The following is a 19,754-nucleotide window of genomic DNA, read 5'->3' on the forward strand; positions in this document are numbered from 1 at the left end:
CTTAATGAAGCTCACACTTTAAGGTATGTTGTTCACCCAGGCTCTTCTAAGATGTATCATGGTCTGAAAGCTATTTACTGGTGGAATAATATGAAACGTGATGTAGCTAATTTTGTTGCCAAGTGTTTGAATTGTTAATAAGTGAAAGTAGAGCATATGAGGCCAGGTGGTACTTCCCAAGAGATAGCCTTGCCTTTGTGGAAATGAGAGATGATCAATATGGACTTCATCATGAGACTTCTGAGGTCCCGAAGCCAGTATGATTCAATTTGCGTGATTGTTGATCGACTGACCAAGTCAGCCCACTTTCTGCCCATCAGAACTAACTATTCGGGAGATAACTATGTCAAACTGTACATTGAGGAGATAGTCCATTTGCATGGAGCACCTGTATCTATCATATCTGACCGAGGTACGCAATTTTCTTCATAGTTTTAGAGGTCTTTTCGGAGAGGTTTAGGTACCTAAGTGAACCTAAGTACTGCATTCCACCCTCATACTGATGGGCAAGCTGAGCGCACTATGCAGACTCTTGAGGATATGTTAAGGGTCTGCATAATTGACTTCAAGGGGAGTTGGGTAGATCATTTTCCATTGATAGAGTTGGCATATAATAATAGTTACCATGCCAGTATTAAGATGGCTCATTTTGAGACATTGTGTAAAGGAAGATATAGGTCGCCAATAGGGTGGTATGAAGTTGGTGAGACTAAGTTGTTTGGGACCGATCTTGTTCATCAGGCAATGGAGGACATGAAAATTATTAGAGAATGACTTAAGATAGCCCAGAGTCGACAAAAATCCTACGCCGATGTTAGGAGAAGAGACTTAGAGTTTGAGGTTGGTGATTGGGTGTTTCTCAAAGTTTCTCCTATGAAGGGAGTCATGCGTTTTGGGAGGAGAGGTAAGCTGAGTCCTTGCTATATAGGGCCATACTAGATTTTGAGAAGAATAGGGGGAGTTGCTTATGAGTTAGAGTTACCTGCAATTTTGGGCTCTGTTCATTCGGTATTCCATATATACATATTGAAGAAATATATTGGAGACCATTCCTTAGTGCTGCTTGTAAAAGAGATAAAGGTGACAGACTCATTATCATATGAAGAGGAACATATTGCAATCTTAGATCGTCAAGTTCGGAAGTTGAGGAGCAAAGGGATAGTGTCGATTAAGGTGTTCTGAAAAAATCAAAAAGTTGAGAAAGCAACTTGGGAATCAGAAAATAACATGAGAGATAGATACCCAGACTTGTTTGATCCGGTGGATTACGAAATGAAAGGTACAATCCTTGTCTTATTCTTTTATGGCTTCAGTATACTTTAAATCGTGCTTGTCTGTATTCCGCATCATCATTCGGGGACGAATGATCCCAAGGGGGGGATAATGTAACACCCCGCAAAAATAGTCCATGCGTTAGCTCGTGGTAATATACTTTTAGAGTTAAATGACTAGAATTGTGTAGAAACTTAGTCTCATTTTTGATTTCCAAAGTGAGTCAAGTTTAATCCATATATAATTTCCCTAATTTCGACTTTTTATCATGTGGAAAATTGAATGAGCTTTCCGTCGATATAAGATTCGCCCAAAATTCGATACTCGGGCAAGAAGTTATGGCTAATTTATGTTCTAGTTGTAAAATACCATCATTTTGGTGCTTGGTGCGTCGCGGAGGGGGCCTATTTTAAAATTGTCAAATTCTAGTAGCATAGCACAATTGTGGCACGTAGCGCTAAAGTTTCAGGTCCTAATCAGTGGGACAACGCGATGGCTCCGCATCGCGGTGACCTTAAGAATCCCACTCATCAATTTCCAGTGAGCCACCACGATTGTGGCGCGTTGCGGTGGCCCATGAAATCAGGCTCCTAGTTATATTTTTAGTCTGTCTCATTAAGGGTATATTGAGTATTTTCTACCCTCTTATCAGCCTAAACACTGAATTTAAACCCAAATGACCTCATTATTGATATTTTTATCAAAAATCATCAAGAACACTCCTTAGGGTTTCAAACAGGAAAACCCAAATAACTCAAGATTTAACCATGGGTTTTCAAGATTGATTGAAGATTTTGAATCCCCAAATCGTAGGCTTCAAGAATCATCCATCAAATTTCTTTATTGAGGTACGTGGGGTTTATCCTAAACTATATAGGCTTGTTTAAATATTCAAGTATGATTTAATGATCTATCAAGAATGAATTTATAAAGGGGTTTTTAGATCCATGATTTTATTATGCATTATGAATGTTTAAAGATATTGATGATTTGATCTTTAGGCCTTTCCCCTTTAAATTTATTTACATGTATTTGTATATGTATATGTATATATATATGTATGAAAATTTAGATTTTAGATTGTTTGAGAGCACAACTTATGAAATCCCTCTCTTGTGATGACTTAAGTTTATGATCTTAATATGATGGGTTTGAAACGCATGATTGATGGCTTGAAACTTGTTTACTCAAATACCATAGTATTTTAAGAATGATTTAAAGACTTAAGAGAGAGAGTTTCTTGATGTAAATATATTTTGTTAAAAGAGAAAGGTTTGCATGAGATTAAGAGATTGACATGACCTCCTTGTATCATTGAAAGTTTGACAAAGAGAGTTGCATACATATGTTTACATGAGTTTTAGAGAAAGAGTTCTTTGAAATGATTTATTGATATGGTGGTCCTAAATTTATGTTTTGAAAAAAAAGATTTTCATATACTAATAATGGCTCAGAGATGTGACTAGCAAGTCAATGGTATGACGATACCATAAGTATGTATGCCATAACAGAGTATGTATTTAGAATATGTGTTTTAGAGAATGCATGTTTTAAAGAGTAAGAAAATGGGCTTAAAAAGGGTTAGATGGTTACCTGAAGAAGGCTTGAGTTCAAGTAACTCTTAGCCTAAAACCATGATTTGCCGATCCGGGTATATTATTTTTATGCTGGCAACGGCCATGTGGCGTAGTAGAGTCAGAAACTTCAACTCTTGCGGCACAATTGAGTTGGAGGCTTCCCCGCCGAGTCAATGGCGGATTCCATATAGCTTGTGAAATTTCAGAGTTGTTAGGTATACCACCTAGCGCAGAAGTAAAACTAAGAGTGTCTTAGAGTTCAGATGATTTTACAGTGTCTTTCGAAAATGCCCATGAGATTTCTTACTATCTGATATGTTTTTGAACTGTTTTAAATTGCTCTCATATATGTTGAATATAAACTAGTATTTTGGATCTGCTCTGCGTACCAGTACATCTGTATTGACCCCCTACCTCCCAGGTTCGAAGGCTCAATCCAAGGGTCTAGCTAATCAGTAAAGTATTCCAGAGAGCCTTCTTTGTTCTAGAAGGCCTGATATTTCAGATTATGTTATTTAGTTGGTTTAGTCTACTTGGGGCCTTGTCCCAGTTTTCAGAACAATTTTGAGATATAGTAGACGTTTTACAGACTGAGTCAGATCTTGTTCAGATATTTTCAATTGCAGTTTTACTTCTTATGTCTTAAAACCCAGAGTTAATGACCATGTTTTCATATTAGATTATATTTCTGCATTTTCTTTTATGATATGAATGTTGTGCATAATTAGCAGATCAGATAGAGTAGGATGCTCGGACCTTCATGGTTTGGGATGTCTCTTATGGCCAGGCCCTAGTTCGGGTCGTGACATGGTGTCATAAGCTTTCGGGTACGTTAATTGCCTTTTCCTCATGAGGCAGAGAATTTATCAACATGCTATGATATAAAAAGTCAATTTTTAAATAGGTTAGTAATTGTAAAGATGCAACGGATTGTCTATCTGTTTCTTAGGATCTCTGAATCAATAATTCAATGCAACTTATGCAACAGATGGATAGCAAGTTGCAACCAAACCACTACCAGTTGCACCAGAATACCCAGTTGTTGCAACAGATTTCACATCAGTTTCGTAGCCTTTTTTTCATGGGGTAGATCAGAAGGCTAGGTTAGGAAAAGTAAACTTGCCTTGTCCTCGTACCGCATACGCATTTCTGTCATAGTCTGGAAGTCTTAGGGGGAAAATGAGGCCTAGGAAAATCTAGTACACCTGGCTTGGTATTCTTGGACTGTTGTAGATCCATTCTCTTTGGCGTCAAGTTCCACGTATATGTCCACTTTCTTGAATAGCCCTTGAACTTCAACATCTTTTGGAGAGGGAGGAGTTGCAGTTTTTTTTTATTTTTAATCAGAGAGTACGTCGCTAATTGCTTTTTTCTTCCTCCTAACCGCCGCTGTAGGAGTGTATGGATGCCTCACCTTCTTTGATGGTATGACACCCCTCTTGGATTTGAATTCCTTGATAACTTTAGAGATAGCCTCTACTTTTTCAAAGAGTTTATCCTGGTTGTCCTTGTATATCCTGGTTGTCCTTGTACTCTTCGCATTCGCAACGAGAACACGAGGGTGAAGAGGAGTGAGAGGGACCTGTGTAAGGGTGAAAAGGGTGTTTTCAAATATATTTATTTTTTCTTGAGTATCAACATGCTCATCATCACAAGTGGTAGCATCATCAGCATGCCTGCCACCAACGCCAACACCACCACCAAAAGAAGCACTCGGATTTGACTTAGTAGGTTGGTCATGAATCAATATTAGGATGACCTTGCCTAACTGCTCTTCTTATGGCATTCCTCCATCCAATTCCTTCTTTATTAACTCCACTATTGGGTTTGCTATGGTATCAACATAACCAAGAGTAATATAAGAAGTGATCACCGATGATGAGCCTTGTTGGGTTATACACTGTCAACATCTTCAACAGATTATCATTATGTTACATCAGATTACCCATTGTTGCCTATTTTACAGTAGATGGTTAAAATCTGTTTGAGTTGGGTTCAGAGAACTAAAGCAACACTTGGATAATCTGATACAAAATATCAATCATCTATCGTAACAGATTACCAATCTATTGCACCAGTTGCACAATATGGGTAATTTGTTGGGTTATATGTTATGCAACAGATGATCTATATGTTGCAACAAATTAACAATATGTTACATCAGATTATACATCTGTTGCATAATTTGTAGTAGATAGTTAATCTGTTAGGAGTCGGGTTCAAAGAACCAAAGCAGTGGATGGGCAATCTGAAATAAGATATCAGTCATCTATTGCAACAGATTATCCATCTATTACATCGGTTGACACAAGACAGGTAATCTGTCACAACAGATATCCTATCTGATGCATCAGATATAACATCTGTTGCACTAGATATAACATCTGTTTAATATCTTTCATTGAGTAAAATTATTTTACTTAAAGAAGACGTACTGCATCATCTGGAGAGTTAAAGAGATCAACCTCCTTAATTTTGGTGTTGTTCTTTACAGCCAACCACCTAAACATTCTTGGATGAGAAACCTCATTCGGGTAATCCATTATCTATTTTCGGAGGGGAGGAATGGCTTTAAGTACCCAAGCCTAAAAAATGTAAATAAGAAGCAAGCAAAAAAAATCATAATAACTATATTCAATATAAATTAATGGATGAGTAAAAATAGTGATTAATTTTACCATGAAAGCCCAAGAAAAGCCGTATAATGTGGTCGTCCTTAAGGATAGCTTTGTCAGTAAATATTGGATAGTCAAGTAGAAGCTATCATATCCCCAGGGATAATTGTTGAATTTATCAAAATCCTCAGCACGCGCCAATAAATCATCTTCTATGACCTTGTTGACGTCTCTTGCCAATATAAACGAATGGGCAAACCAAACTAAGCAAAATTACTCTATGTACTACTTGGTATGGTTTTATCCATGAGATCTGTCAATAAATTCGATGCTATGTATCCACGTCGAGCAATGTCAAACAACCCATCATTTTTCCTTGTATTTTCTTTCCTTGGATCTTTTGCGGGGTATTCTCTTGGTGATAGGTGGTTCTTCTGGACAATGGCATCTCAATCCCATCATTATGGCAAACTCTTGTAAGCCAAAATAAACCTCCATGCCACAACAGTTGATCCAGATTTCATTCATCTTTTTGACCCCCTCCTTCGAATCTTTATCATCCCCCGTATACTTGATCCTACACTTGAGAAGACCACATACCATCTTCATATAGAAACTGGCAGAGGGGTCCTCAGGCAGCTCAAGAAAGCGTCCAAAGCAGCTCTTCTTAAAAAGTCCGTCTATGTTTTCGTCCTTCATAATTTTCCTAAAATAAATAAAATTTCTCCCCATCTGACATTTAAGTACAAGTTCACCAGTTAGCTCTTCTTCTGCTTTTGGATCATTTATCGGCATTGCAACTTGAAACCTGTCAATACTAAAAGTTTTGACCTGATCATGCTGGGATGTCGATATTAATTCACGCCTCATTAGTGATCCATTATCATCAATTTGGTGATTATCTTCTTTCTCTTTCTCACTCTCTAATTTCTCCTCTTTCTCACTTTTATTTTCTTCATCACCATCTACAGACCCTTGTCTACCTCCCTCAATATTATTTTCATTTCTCTCTTCAGCTTCACTTTTTCCTGACTGAGATTGTTCAGGAAACTCCTCCGAATCCCTCTGTACTGCAGCCTTTTTTTGGGTGGTCAGACGTTGATCCACTTTCACTTTTTTTTCTTTTGGGAGACATATTTTACCTAGAAACAACAGAAAAGCAAAAATTACATTACAATTGATATATGCATAAATTTAAAAAAAAATACATTACAAACACCACCAATACTGACACACCAACAGCCACCACCACTACAAATACCACCAACCAATGCCACAAACACCATAAATACTAACACCACTGGCAGCCACCACAAACACCACCAACCAATATCACCACAAGCACCACCAACCACTGCCACCAACAACCACCACAACCACCACCACCAATACCATCCAATAATATCCCGATAGTCAACAAAACACAGCAATAGAAACTAGGGTTTTCTCAATTTCTTCCTATGATTTTACCATCAAAACTCAAAATTGTAAACCTATTCTCAAAGATAATACAACTTAAAGTTTTATTTTTCATCATTAACTTAAAAGTTATTATATTTTAGAAAAAAATAAATAATATAGAACTCTTCTCGAACTCTGTTTCTAATAAAGACAGAGAAAATGACTGTACAAGCAAGAATAAAGTTAAAAATAACACCTATATGGTTGGAAATAAGAAAAAAATCGATCTGTTGTGAAGGGTAGAGCAATTTGTTGAGTAGTTGTTGTTTGTACTGTATAATTGAGTGAGAAAGAGAAAAGAGCGAGAACTCAAAATTTGAAATAATGAAATATTTTTCTCGCAAATGGATGATTTGTATGGGTTGATTTGTATTTTGGAAAAGAATGACAAGTTTTGAAAGTGTTAATTTGGTCCGAATTGATCATAATTATTTTTTAAAATTATCAAAGATATGGATAATTTTTAGCCCTCTCATCGTGCAATTGCCAAAAGACTCAATCGAAGTTGTAGTTGACCCTATGAACTCACCCCTGGTCCTAGATTAATCAATTTAGATATTAACTCTAACAAATGAACTCAATTAAAACTGTATAAAAATAAATATTCAACCTGTTGCATCAGATTACACATCTGGTGTAAATTATCAATCAGATTAAGTCATTTTTTGCAATAAATTATGCATCTATTATAAATAATAAAACAGATTAAGTCATCTATTGCGACAGATTATCCATCTGTTGTAAAATATTAAATGGATTATCATATGTCGCAACAGATTACCTATCTATTATAAATTATCAAATAGGCGCTGCCATCGGTTATAGTTGACCCTATGAGAACTCGCCCCTAGTCCTAGATTAATAAATTACGATATTAGTTTAATATAGGAGGTAGTAAGAATTGGTTCAGCGTAGAGTGATCGATCTATGACTCTGGTCGGGAGGAACGCAATATTATCTCATCATACAATTGCCAAAAGACTTAATTGAAGTTGTAGTTGACCCTATGAACTCACCCCTGGTCCTAGATTAATCAATTTAGATATTAACTCTAACATATGAAATTAATTAAAATTATATAAAGATAAATGTTCAACCTGTTGCAATAGATTAAACAACTATTGTAAATTATCAAACAGATTAAGTCATTTCTTGCAACAGATTATGCATTTGTTGTCTATTATCAAATAGATTAAGTCATCTATTGCAACATATTACCCATTTGTTGTAAATTATCAAATAGATTAAGTTATATGTCACAACAGATTACCCAACTGTTGTAAATTATCAAATAAGTGCTACCATCTATTGTAGTTGACCCTATGAGAACTCACCCCTAGTCCTAGATTAATCAATGAAGGTATTAGTCTAACATATGAGATAGTAAGAATTGGTTCAGCTTAGAGTGATCGATCGACGACTCTGGTCAGGAGGAATGCAATACCGTCTCATCATGAAATTTCTAAAAGAATCAATTGAAGTTGTAGTTGACCCTATGAGAACTCACCCTTGGTCCTAGATTAATTAACTAAGATATTAGTTGAATATATAAGGTAGTAAGAATCGGTTTAGCTCAGAGTGATCGATTGACGACTTTGGTCGGGAGGAACGTAATACCGTCTCATCATGCAATTGACAAAAGACTCAATTGAAGTTGTAGTTGATCCTATGAGAACTCACCCCTGGTCCTAGATTAATCAATTAAGGTATTAGTCTAACATATAAAATCAATTGAAATTGTATAAAAATAAATGTTCAACCTATTGCAACAGATTAACCATCTGTTGTAAATTATCAAAGAAATTAAGTCATTTGTTGCAACAAATTACGTATCTGTTGTAAATTATCAAACAGATTAAGCCATCTATTTTGACAAATTACCCATCTTCTGTAAATTATCAAATGGATTAAGTCATATATCACAACAGATTATCCATCTGTTGTAAATTATTAAATAGGTGCTGCCATCTATTGTAGTTGACCCTATGAGAACTCACCCCTAATCCTAGAATCAATTAAGGTATTTAGTCTAACATATGAGGTGGTAAGAATTGGTTTAGCTTTGAGTGATCGATTGACGACTCTGGTTGGGAGGAACGCAATACTGTCTCATCATGAAATTTTCAAAAGACTCAATTGAAGTTGTAGTTGACCCTATGAGAACTCACCCCTGGTCCTAGATTAAACAATTAAGGTATTAGTTGAATATATAAGGTAGTAAGAATCGATCAGCTCATAGTGATCGATTGACGACTTTGGTCGAGAGGAACGCAATATCTTCTCATTATGCAATTGTCAGAAGACTCAACTGAAGTTATAGTTGACCCTATGAGAACTCACCCCTGGTCTTAGATTAATCAATTAAGGTATTAGTGTAACATATGAACTCAATTGAAATTGTATAAAAATAAATGTTCAACCTGTTGCAATAGATTAACCATCTGTTATAAATTATTAAACAGGTTAAGTCATTTATTGCAATAGATTATGCATCTGTTGTAAATTATTAAATAGATTAAGTCATCTATTGCTATAGATTACCCATCTGTTGTAAATGATTAAATAGATTAAGTCATAAATCGCAACAGATTACCCATCTGTTGTAAATTATCAAATAGGCATTGCTATTTGGTGTAGTTGACCCTATGAGAACTCACCCCTGGTCCTAGATTAATTAATTAAGGTTTATTCTAACATATGAGTTAGTAAGAATCGGTTCAGCTCATAGTTATCGATCGACGACTCTGGTCGGGAGGAACGCAATACCGTCTCATCATGCAATTTCTGAAAGAATCAATTGAAGTTATAGTTGACCATATGAGAGCTCATCCCTGGTCCTAGATTAGTCAATTAAGGAATTATTCTATCATATGAAATCAATTAAAATTATATAAAAACAAATGTTCAATCTATTGTAATAGATGTCTTTTTTGTTGGATTTAATCATACAGATTAAGTATCTGTTGTAATATATTATGCATATGTTATAAATTATCAAACAGGTGTTGCATCTATTGCGACAAATAACTGAGCTTTGGAAATTTCAAACAGAAATTATCATCTATTTCACTTAGATATTTTAAGACCCTTTCTAAAGCAATTTAGGTATTTCTTATCCGAGATGAATAAATTAAAATTCTAAGGCGGTAAAAAATATTACTTAGATAACTCAAAAATCTCCTGAGTGAGTACTCTTATCTGGTCTTTTCAATTTCACCATCTCCTCGTGCCCTCCAAAAGTTATTAATGAATATTTAAAACCCATATCTAGAAGAATACTCTCTCCTTTATCCATAAAGTAAGACTCAACTCATCTATCACTCTTTTTTATTCTCTATTCTCTTTCTTTCTTTTTTTTCTCTTTTTTCTCTTTTCTTTCGAATGAGGATCCTTTCGGATCTCAACCAATCAATATCTTTTCTCAACTAAACTGGATGTTCTGATCCATTTGATTTTTTCACATTGCAGGTATAGTTCACTATTGCTCTTTTCATCTCATCTTCTTCTTTGTATGTCATTTAAATTAGATATTTACATCTGTTGCTATTAATGATTTACCCATTACCAGTTTCTTATTTTTGAGAAAATTAAAGGAAAAATGACTTTTTAAGTCATGAATGAACGAACCTTCATTAAAATATGCGAAAAAAGTTATCTGTTGGGAGAACTTAAAAAACCTTGTTATCAGTATAGTTTGATGAATCAGTTGTTGGAATAAACGGAGCAACTATTTGAAGAAATCAAACTAGTAGCAAGGATGGTTTGATTTATTCCAACAAATGAACTATTTGTTACAACATATTATCTATATGTTGCAACAATGCCTCATTAGTTGAACAGATGGGTAATTTGTTGCATCAGATTGGTCATCTATTGATTCACTCAATTTTGTGTTACCCTTTTGTACAGACGAAGCAACTGGTTGAAGAAATCAAACTAGTAGCAAGGCTAGTTTGATTTATTCCAATAGATGAACCTTCTGTTGCAACATGTCATCCATTTGTTGCAATAGATGCCTCATAGGTTGAACAAATGGGTAATATGTTATATCAGATTGGTCATCTGTTGATTCACTTAATTTTGTGTTACCCTTTTGTAATGTTATTTTTGTTCTTCTCTTGTTTGACATCAAATATATTTCTCTTGTTTGCAGATAAAAGAAAATAAAACTGGATCCACTTTTTCCCGACCAGCATTAAAGGCTAGAGTGAAGATGGATTTGGAGGAATAAGCTGCTTAAAGATGGAACCACTTCATATGTGGGAGGTATGAATTACTGATCAACCTATCGTGAAAACACACATCCAGTATAATGGTTTTGTGAATATTTATTCTTTACCTATTAGGTGTTAATCCTTCAAACTAGATATGGTATTTTATAATTAAAATTGTTAGTTTCAAACTAGTAAGGCTGAGGGACCAAGTAGGTGGTGTCGATACCCTGTTACAATTTAATGACTGTTTATGCTCATATTTTTGTGTCAAGTTTGGGGAAGGGTTCAAGTTTTTGGCGGTAGTGTAAATATCCAATAGTGATTAGATCAGTTTTAATGGCTCAATAGACTTCTTGAAAGGCCTCCAAAGCCTCGCACTGTAGCAAACAATGATGGAACCAATACATATTCCCCAAGTCTAAATTTTTATAGATAGATTACTGGAGGAGACTATTATCCAGCAGTAGGTGCTTGGGAGAATACCTGTGTGGGAATGGGGAGGTTGAAAAGGCCATATATCATCTCAGACCTTGTTTAAGAGAAAACACAGGGTAGGAAGGAAAGTGTAGTAAAATTGGCTGATGAAATTGACATAAAAAATGAAAAAACTAAATGAGCTACGAATGTGAAAGTGTATTCAAAAATAAAAATCCATCAGTCGTTGAAGAAAAAGAAGAATATTCAATAGGACTAGAGCTGGTCACTTTGCTAGAGACTGTAACTAGCGAGCGTGGCCTCAATAAAGCCCACAAAATACAGGACCAGAACTCTAAGAAAGCAGCTTCGCGAGCATGGAAGGTGGTAAGATTGTCGGTTAGAATTAAAACCTGAACCAACTACTCCTGAATTAAAAATATGGGATCAAGACAAGGTGGCAGCTTCTCAAGTTAAACTTGCATCCCATGCCTCCTATTTATGGCTCTGGTCAGGTCAAAGGCAGTGGAAATTACAAGGCATAGGATTTCTGCCCAACTTCAAACCTTTTTGTTTCTACTGCTATTGACCTTATCATAGCCACAAACAGAAGTCATGGCATGCAAGTTAGACTTCAGAAATTGACGCCTTGGCTTCCCTTATTTTTAATTCAGGAGTTGTTGGTTCAGGTTTCAATTCTGACCGACAATCGTACCAATTTCCAGTGCTCATGAAGCTTCTTTCTTAAAGTTCTTGTCCTGCACTTTTTGAGAGTCTTCATTGAGGCCACGCTCACTAGTTGCATTCTCGAGCAAAGTGTCCAGCTCTAGTCCTGTTGACCATTCTTCTTTTTCTTCAGCGACTGACAGATTTTTATATTTGGATATACTTCCACATTTGAAGCTCATCTAATTTTTTGGTTTCTCATGTCAATTTCATTGGCTAGACCCGCAAGAAGTTCCTTACTTTCTTCCCTGTGTTTTCTCTTAAACAAGGTCTGAGATGATTATGGCCTTCTCTACCCCCCCCCCCCCTTCCCGCACAGGTATTCTCCCAAGTACCTTCTACTGTATAAAAGTCTCCTTTAATAATCCATCCATATAAATTTAGACCAGGCGAATTTCTATTGGTTCCATCATTGTTTACTGCAGTGCGAGGCTTTGGAGGACTTTCAAGAAGTCCATTACGCCATTAAAATCGGTCCAATCACTATTGGATATTTATACTGCCGCCAAAAACTTGAACCCTTCCCCAAACTTGACACAAGAATATAAGCATAGACCGTCATTAAATTATGACAGGGTATCAACACCACCGCTTTGGAATGCTTCGGCCTTATCAGTTCGTACCTATCAAACTAAACTGTACAATGCGGGATCTTGTTTGAAGGATCAGTGTCTAATCGGTAAAAAACTCACTTTATGTGTGTCTGTCACGGTAGCCTGATCAATAATACATAACTCCCACGCATGAAAGTGGATCCATTTCATGTACCTTATTCTTTCAACCCCATCAAGACATGTTAGACAGTGTTGTTTATTTATCTGCACGTATGTGATGACTATTAAAAAAGAGGTATGAAGAGTCATGACTTTTTATCTTAACATATTCAAAATAGCTGATGAATTGAAATCTCCATCTATTGCAACTGATAAATCAGTTGTTGGAAGAAATCAAAATATCTTCTCTAACATATGGTCCATCTGTCGCAATAGATAATCCATATGTTGTAACAGATGGTAAATTTATTGCGACAGACCAGATATTGTTTATTTATCTGTACGCATATGATGACTATTAAAAAAGAGGTGAAGAGTCATGAATTTTTATCTAACACATTCAAAATAGCTGATGAACCAAATTCTCCATCTGTTGCAACTAATGAATTAACTGTTAGAAGAAATCAAAACATCTCCTCCAATATATGGTCCATTTGTCGCAATAGATAATCTATATATTGCAATAAATGTTGCAATAGATGGTAAATCTGTTATGACAACCAGACAGCGTTATTTATCTGCACGTATGTGATGACTATTAAAAAATAGGTAGTCGTGACTTTTAATCTAACACATTCAAAATAGTTGATAAATTGAATTCTCCATCTGTTGCAACTGATGAATCAGCTGTTAGAAGAAATCAAAAAACTCCAAAAGATGGTCCATCTATCATAACAGATAATACATATGTTGCAACAGATGTCTCATCTATTTCATATACAAACCATCTGTTGCAACATATGGTAAATCTATTTTGACAGACTATCTGTTACATATACAGATAATCTATTTTAATAGATGGATGGATGATCTGTTTCAACAACTCAATAATAACGGTTGTTATCAAGTCTCAAAACTATTTTGAAAAGGTGAGAAGTATTAATGTAAAATAAAAAGTCGCGACTTTTCGTAGAAAACAAATGTCACCAGTTTGAATGTAATTAATAAAATGGAGCTTAACAGTCGTGCCTTTTGGCCTTATATGTTCTGATTCAATCCTCTATAAATAGGTCCCTTCTTAATCTTCATTCTACTAAGCTTTATTTATTTCTTGCATTATTTCTTTTCGTGTGACATCTTCAACCACTTCTCTTTAAAGAACATATTCCTTTCTCGTTGCGATAAGTTTTTTGGTATAAATCTACCAGTTGGTAGTATACGTTGTATTATATTTAGACACTTTTTCTTTACATTTATCAATTCATGCGTGTTCTAGATATGGCTAATCCTATTTAGGATGTTGCTATTTTGTGCGACACAGTAAGGGAACTTCAGAGGTAAGTTAATGACCTACAGAAGAAGTTGGTTGCCATGAGAGTGATAATGTTCAGAGAGATGCAGAGGCTAATGAGGGCCTTGTTGCTGTGAGTTGATTGGTCAACTGTCATTAATGATGATGATGATAATAATAATAATAATAATTAGAATGTTTTTTTCTTGTAGTGTATGTATTTTAATTTTTCTATATCGGATCTATACCTAATATATTTTATTTTTTGTTTAGTGAAAAATTTATTTTTAGTCGAATTTGGCTTTTTTTATTCTTATTCAATTTTCATTCTGTCTATTTCTTCTAAACATACATGTTAATGTTAACATGTCGACGGTTGGAGGTAAGGAGCAATTTTGAATCCAGTAGCAATAATAATTTTGGATTTTGAATTCTTTCAATAGATGGACCATGTGTTGGAACAGATTGGTCATCGATTGGGTTTCTATCAACAGATTATCCATTTGTTGCGACAGATTTATCATCTGTTGGAGGAAAATATTCTAGTTTGATAGAACTGTGTTGTGTTCTTCCAGCTAATGTCCATCTGTTACCACAGATGGTTAATCTATTAAGAATAATTGTAGTCTGCTGTATTTATTAGTTCATGTTTTACCTCTTATTATTGATGCACAAGTTATTAAAAAGATATTTTATATATAATAAATGATAACATTACGTTCACAACAATGAGTTAAATATATTAAAGTCCACAACAAACAACAACACAAGTGCAATTACAACGATCATGGTGGATTACGATCCGGGCATGTAGTTCTTTTGTGGTCAGCACGCTTTCATACGAAGCACTTGTTTCTTATTGATGAAAATGATTCTCCGACTCCACGCCTCCTCTTATATAGCTTTCTTCCCTGTTTGATAGTACTTGGGTCAATATATGGAGGAGGTATTAATCTCTCCAAAATCTCTGCAGGAACAACCCAAGATTCTTCGGGAGGCACCGGAGTAATATGCCCACTATATGTTATTTCATATTCTTCTATCGAATAATATTGAGAGGAGTGATCGTAAACTTTAGGTTCATATTTTGAACCGTATTGAGCTCGAAGTGCTGCCATGGAATATGGACAAGGTATTTTGTCCAAGTTAAAAACTCTGCACGTACAAGATCTTTTTTGAAGATCGACCGTGGAAACATTACCATGATCGGTGATAATGAATTGTAATCTGCTATTTTATAAGATAATAACCTATTCCCCAAATTGATGTTAGTTGATATGATTTTTTTAATTTCGAGAACAAATCGGGTGCTTTTTGAGCCCTTGAACTACACACGTCTTTCGTTATAAAATCAACCATACTTCTAGTTTATTACATCAAACATAGCCTTGATGGGAAATTCTCTTTCATCGCCAAACAATGAAGTCACCGATTCAGCTATGTTTGATGTCATAAGATTGTACATATACAAAAGAATCACTTAGTACATCATACTAAACTTGTAACTCAAACAAGACATTAAATTCATAAAAATGTACCTATCTGTCGGACAGGATGCCCGGCTCCATCTCTCGAAATCGACACGTACGAGAAGTTCTACTACCTTGGGATTTACATCCGTTATTTGATTGAAATGGTCTAAAACTCCTCTCTACTATATGCTTTAGCTGCTCTATAAAAAAATGTCACGACCCTTTCATTGTGATAGTTAGTCCGAATGTTCTCTCCAAGATCCTGATGCAACAACCAAAGTAAACTGAAGTGAAGAAAATTGAACCCATCTTTGGAATACTTTGATTCCTATCCGAAACAAAACACAACTCTTCGGTATCTTCGCCACAACTTCATAGTTGTTCAAAAAAAATTCCATAAGAGGATCACATTTCTTGTCTACTACACAAAAAGCGACAGAAAAGATGTGATTCTCCGCATCCTGTGCTACCGCCACTAGCAGAACTCCATTATACCTGCTCCTCAAGAAGGTACTGTTGACGGCTATGCCTTTTCTCAAATGTCGAAAACCTTAAATCCAAGCACCATAGGATACAAAAAGGTTCTTGAACCTTCCGTCTTTATCAATATACAATGTCGTCTTACTTCCGGGATTTGTGGACTCAATTATGTAACGGTAGACCTCCAGGACTGCATACCCATACTCATGTGTCCCCCTAACCAAGTCTTTGGTAATCCCTATGGCCGTATGTATCTTTCAATAACTAACCAAGATACCCAATTTCGTAAGGAGTTAATCAGCCATAACCCTTGTTGAAGGGCCTTTGTCATCGGGGAAAATACTCCTGAAATATTTACCAAGGACCTTTGTCATAGCGTGAGGATTTTGGTCCGAGATGTGCTCCAAACCACATGTGTGATGCTTTTCATGTTTATGAATAACGAATCTATCAGAACTTGCATACTTCATCGCTCTCAACCATCACTTGTAGTTTGGATTAGCACATTTGAAGCAAAAGACACTGCTCGAATTAGTCACTTTCTTTATTCTGAAATCTTTTTTCAAGCAAGAAATAAACAAAGTGGTAGATAGTTCATTCTTGTCCTTGAATGACATTCCAACAAAAAAGCTGGTCCCATTGTCTTGAAGATTTCCAGACTGTGTCGATTGAGAAGAACTACCCATCATATTGGTCGCATCATGGGCATAGGTGTTTGATTATCATCTGGAATATTCATGTCTAGATCATCCAACCTATCATCAAAGATGTCTTGTTGTTCTTCTTCTTCTATATTCTGGTTCTCATTCTCTCTCGTATTTTCAACCACGTACACCCTTAACACCAGCCTGGATGAATCACTAAAATAAGCTCACAACCGAATCTGATCGGTTATCTTGAAAGACAGAGTACCCTATGATTTTCAAAGGACCTGTACATGTAGCTGATGATGAGTTCTTCCGATTGACAATTCAGTCTATAATAACTGATGATTAAGTTTACAATATCATCATATGAAACATCACTTTGGACTGTCATAGCTATTATCTCTAGCATTTCACCCTCGTTCCAATGCCATACATATCGATTGTTCTTCTCGATACATTGACCATGACAATCCACCCCTATTGTTATTGATCCTTCCGTTAGTGGTACCTAAATAAAGTCATTTGTCAAAAAAAGTTAATAGTGATTTCATAGTGCCATAAATGAATCCCAATAGATGTGTAATCAGTCGTAACAGATTACTTACCTGTTGAGATTCATGTTACGCTCTCGAAGTTGATTTCAACAAACGAGTCATCTGTTATAACAGGTGAATCATATGTTGCAACAGACTATAATCTGTTGCAATAGATGAAGCGTCTGTTGGGATTGATATTACAGTACTGAGGCACCTTTGAAGTTGATTCCAACAAATGAGTGACATATTGCAACAGATAATTAACCTGTTGTGACAGAGGACTTACCTGTTGCCACAGATGATGATCTATTGGAATCGAGGTCAATTTTTATCGCAACAGGTTACTAATATATTCCAATAGATATTTACCATCTGTTGGAATTGAGTTCAGGTTCTGTTGCAACAGGTTAATAATCTGTTGCAATAGATATTTACCCTGTTGCAAAAGATAACATGTCTGTTGGAATCGAGTTTAGGTTCTGTTGCAACAGGTTAGTAATCTATTTCAACATATTTTTATCATGTTGCACCAGATAACTAATCTGTGCAACAGATGGGTCATATGTTGTAACAGATGACCCATCTATTCGATTCATGTTACAACACTATAAAACTATAAACATAAATCTAACATATGAGTCTTCCTTTGAAACAGATTTGTTTAAACAGATGGCTCTTATGTTGCATTCATGTTCCCGTGCTATCTATTGTTGAAAAAACAGCACAATAGCAGTTACCCAGATGACAAATTCAACTAAAAATCATAATTTGACTTACCAAAGTCTTCTATGAAGTAATTCCAAAGTGAAAAGTGATGTACGAAATAAAATTTGACCTAAGAAATTAGTCAAATAGCAACAGTAGTGGTAACAACAACAACAACAATGACAATGGTCAACAAGAAGAAGATGAAGATAATAATGAAGTAGAAGATGATGAATAAAGCAGCAGCAACAATGAACAACAAAAATCACTAAGAGAGAGAAAACAACAATAGATGAGAAGAAAGAGAAAGACACCCCTCTTTTCCTCCGTTTTCCGTTATATTAGGTAAACATTTAGATCAAAGTGTAAATTTAAAAACTTTTGAGCTATTCTCAAACTTACCAAACTTTCTTAATCCATAATAAAGTAATTGTCACCTCCACTCAATAATTAAGACTTGTGTCACCTACACCTCATTTTAAAACTCTTTTGTCACCTACAGCTCAAAGCCCCAAGTGTCTTGATACCTAGTGCTTACGAATCAATTAAACAAGACAAATGAGTTTATCAATAAAGTGAGTCCTTTAAATTTATAATTGGATAATAGTGATAATTTTTTTCAATAATCCCCAAACCTCTTATTTTTACACTTTTGCCTCACAATTATAAAAGTTTTTTCCACTGTAGAAGTTGCTCCAATAACTGTTACACTTGTTCGATAATTATGTGCAGTTGTTGGACAAATTAAATAGTTGTTGGGACAACTCTACAATTGTTGAACAACTCCTATAATTGTTTGAAGAATTTGACCCCTTTTAACTTGCTCCCTCTATTCCTAAATAAGTATTTTTTTTTTTAACTTGGACACACCCTTTAATAAAACAATCTCTCCTAAAAAATTTAAGATAATTTTATCAACTTGAAGGAAAGCCTTGGAATAACTGGTAAAGTTGTTGCCAAGTGACGAGGAAGTCACAGGTTCAAATCTCGAAAACAGCCTCTAGCAGAAATGCAAAGTAAGACTACGTACAATCGACCCTTGTGGTGGGACCTTTCCCCGGATCCCTACACATCGCGGGAGCTTTAGTGCATCGAGATTCCCTTACCAACTTACCCTGAATTAAATTTTATTTCATTCTAAATTGACATTGAGAACTATATTTAAATTTAAGGACATATTAGGAAGATTATGATTAAAATATTCTTGAAGGCTTAAACATACACTTATTTGGGAACAAAATCACGACTCAAAAGGAGCTCTTATAAAGAAACAGAGGGAGTAATTAATATAATGAGACTCACTTGTACCTTTTAACTAAGAGAGAAGTATAGAAAACACCCCTAAACTTGGCGTGGATTATTATTTTAGTCCCTAAATGATATCTACTATTAAAAACACCCTTACACTTGACCAAGTGAATTTTAAAATGCCCCATTTTGTCATGTCTAACTAATGTGTGTTCACTCGCGATATAACTAATGATGAATAACCTTACCTGGTGAAATCACCCCACAAGCTCTCTCACACTTAAACTTTTTCTCATAATTTTTTTAAAATTCCCCAATATAATCCTTTGATTTTCATTTTCATGAAAATTAAGGATTGTAGCCTAAAGATCTTTGATAACAGA

The sequence above is a fragment of the Capsicum annuum genome, chromosome 1, assembly GCF_002878395.1.
Source record: "Capsicum annuum cultivar UCD-10X-F1 chromosome 1, UCD10Xv1.1, whole genome shotgun sequence".
In the NCBI taxonomy this organism is placed as follows: domain Eukaryota; kingdom Viridiplantae; phylum Streptophyta; class Magnoliopsida; order Solanales; family Solanaceae; genus Capsicum; species Capsicum annuum.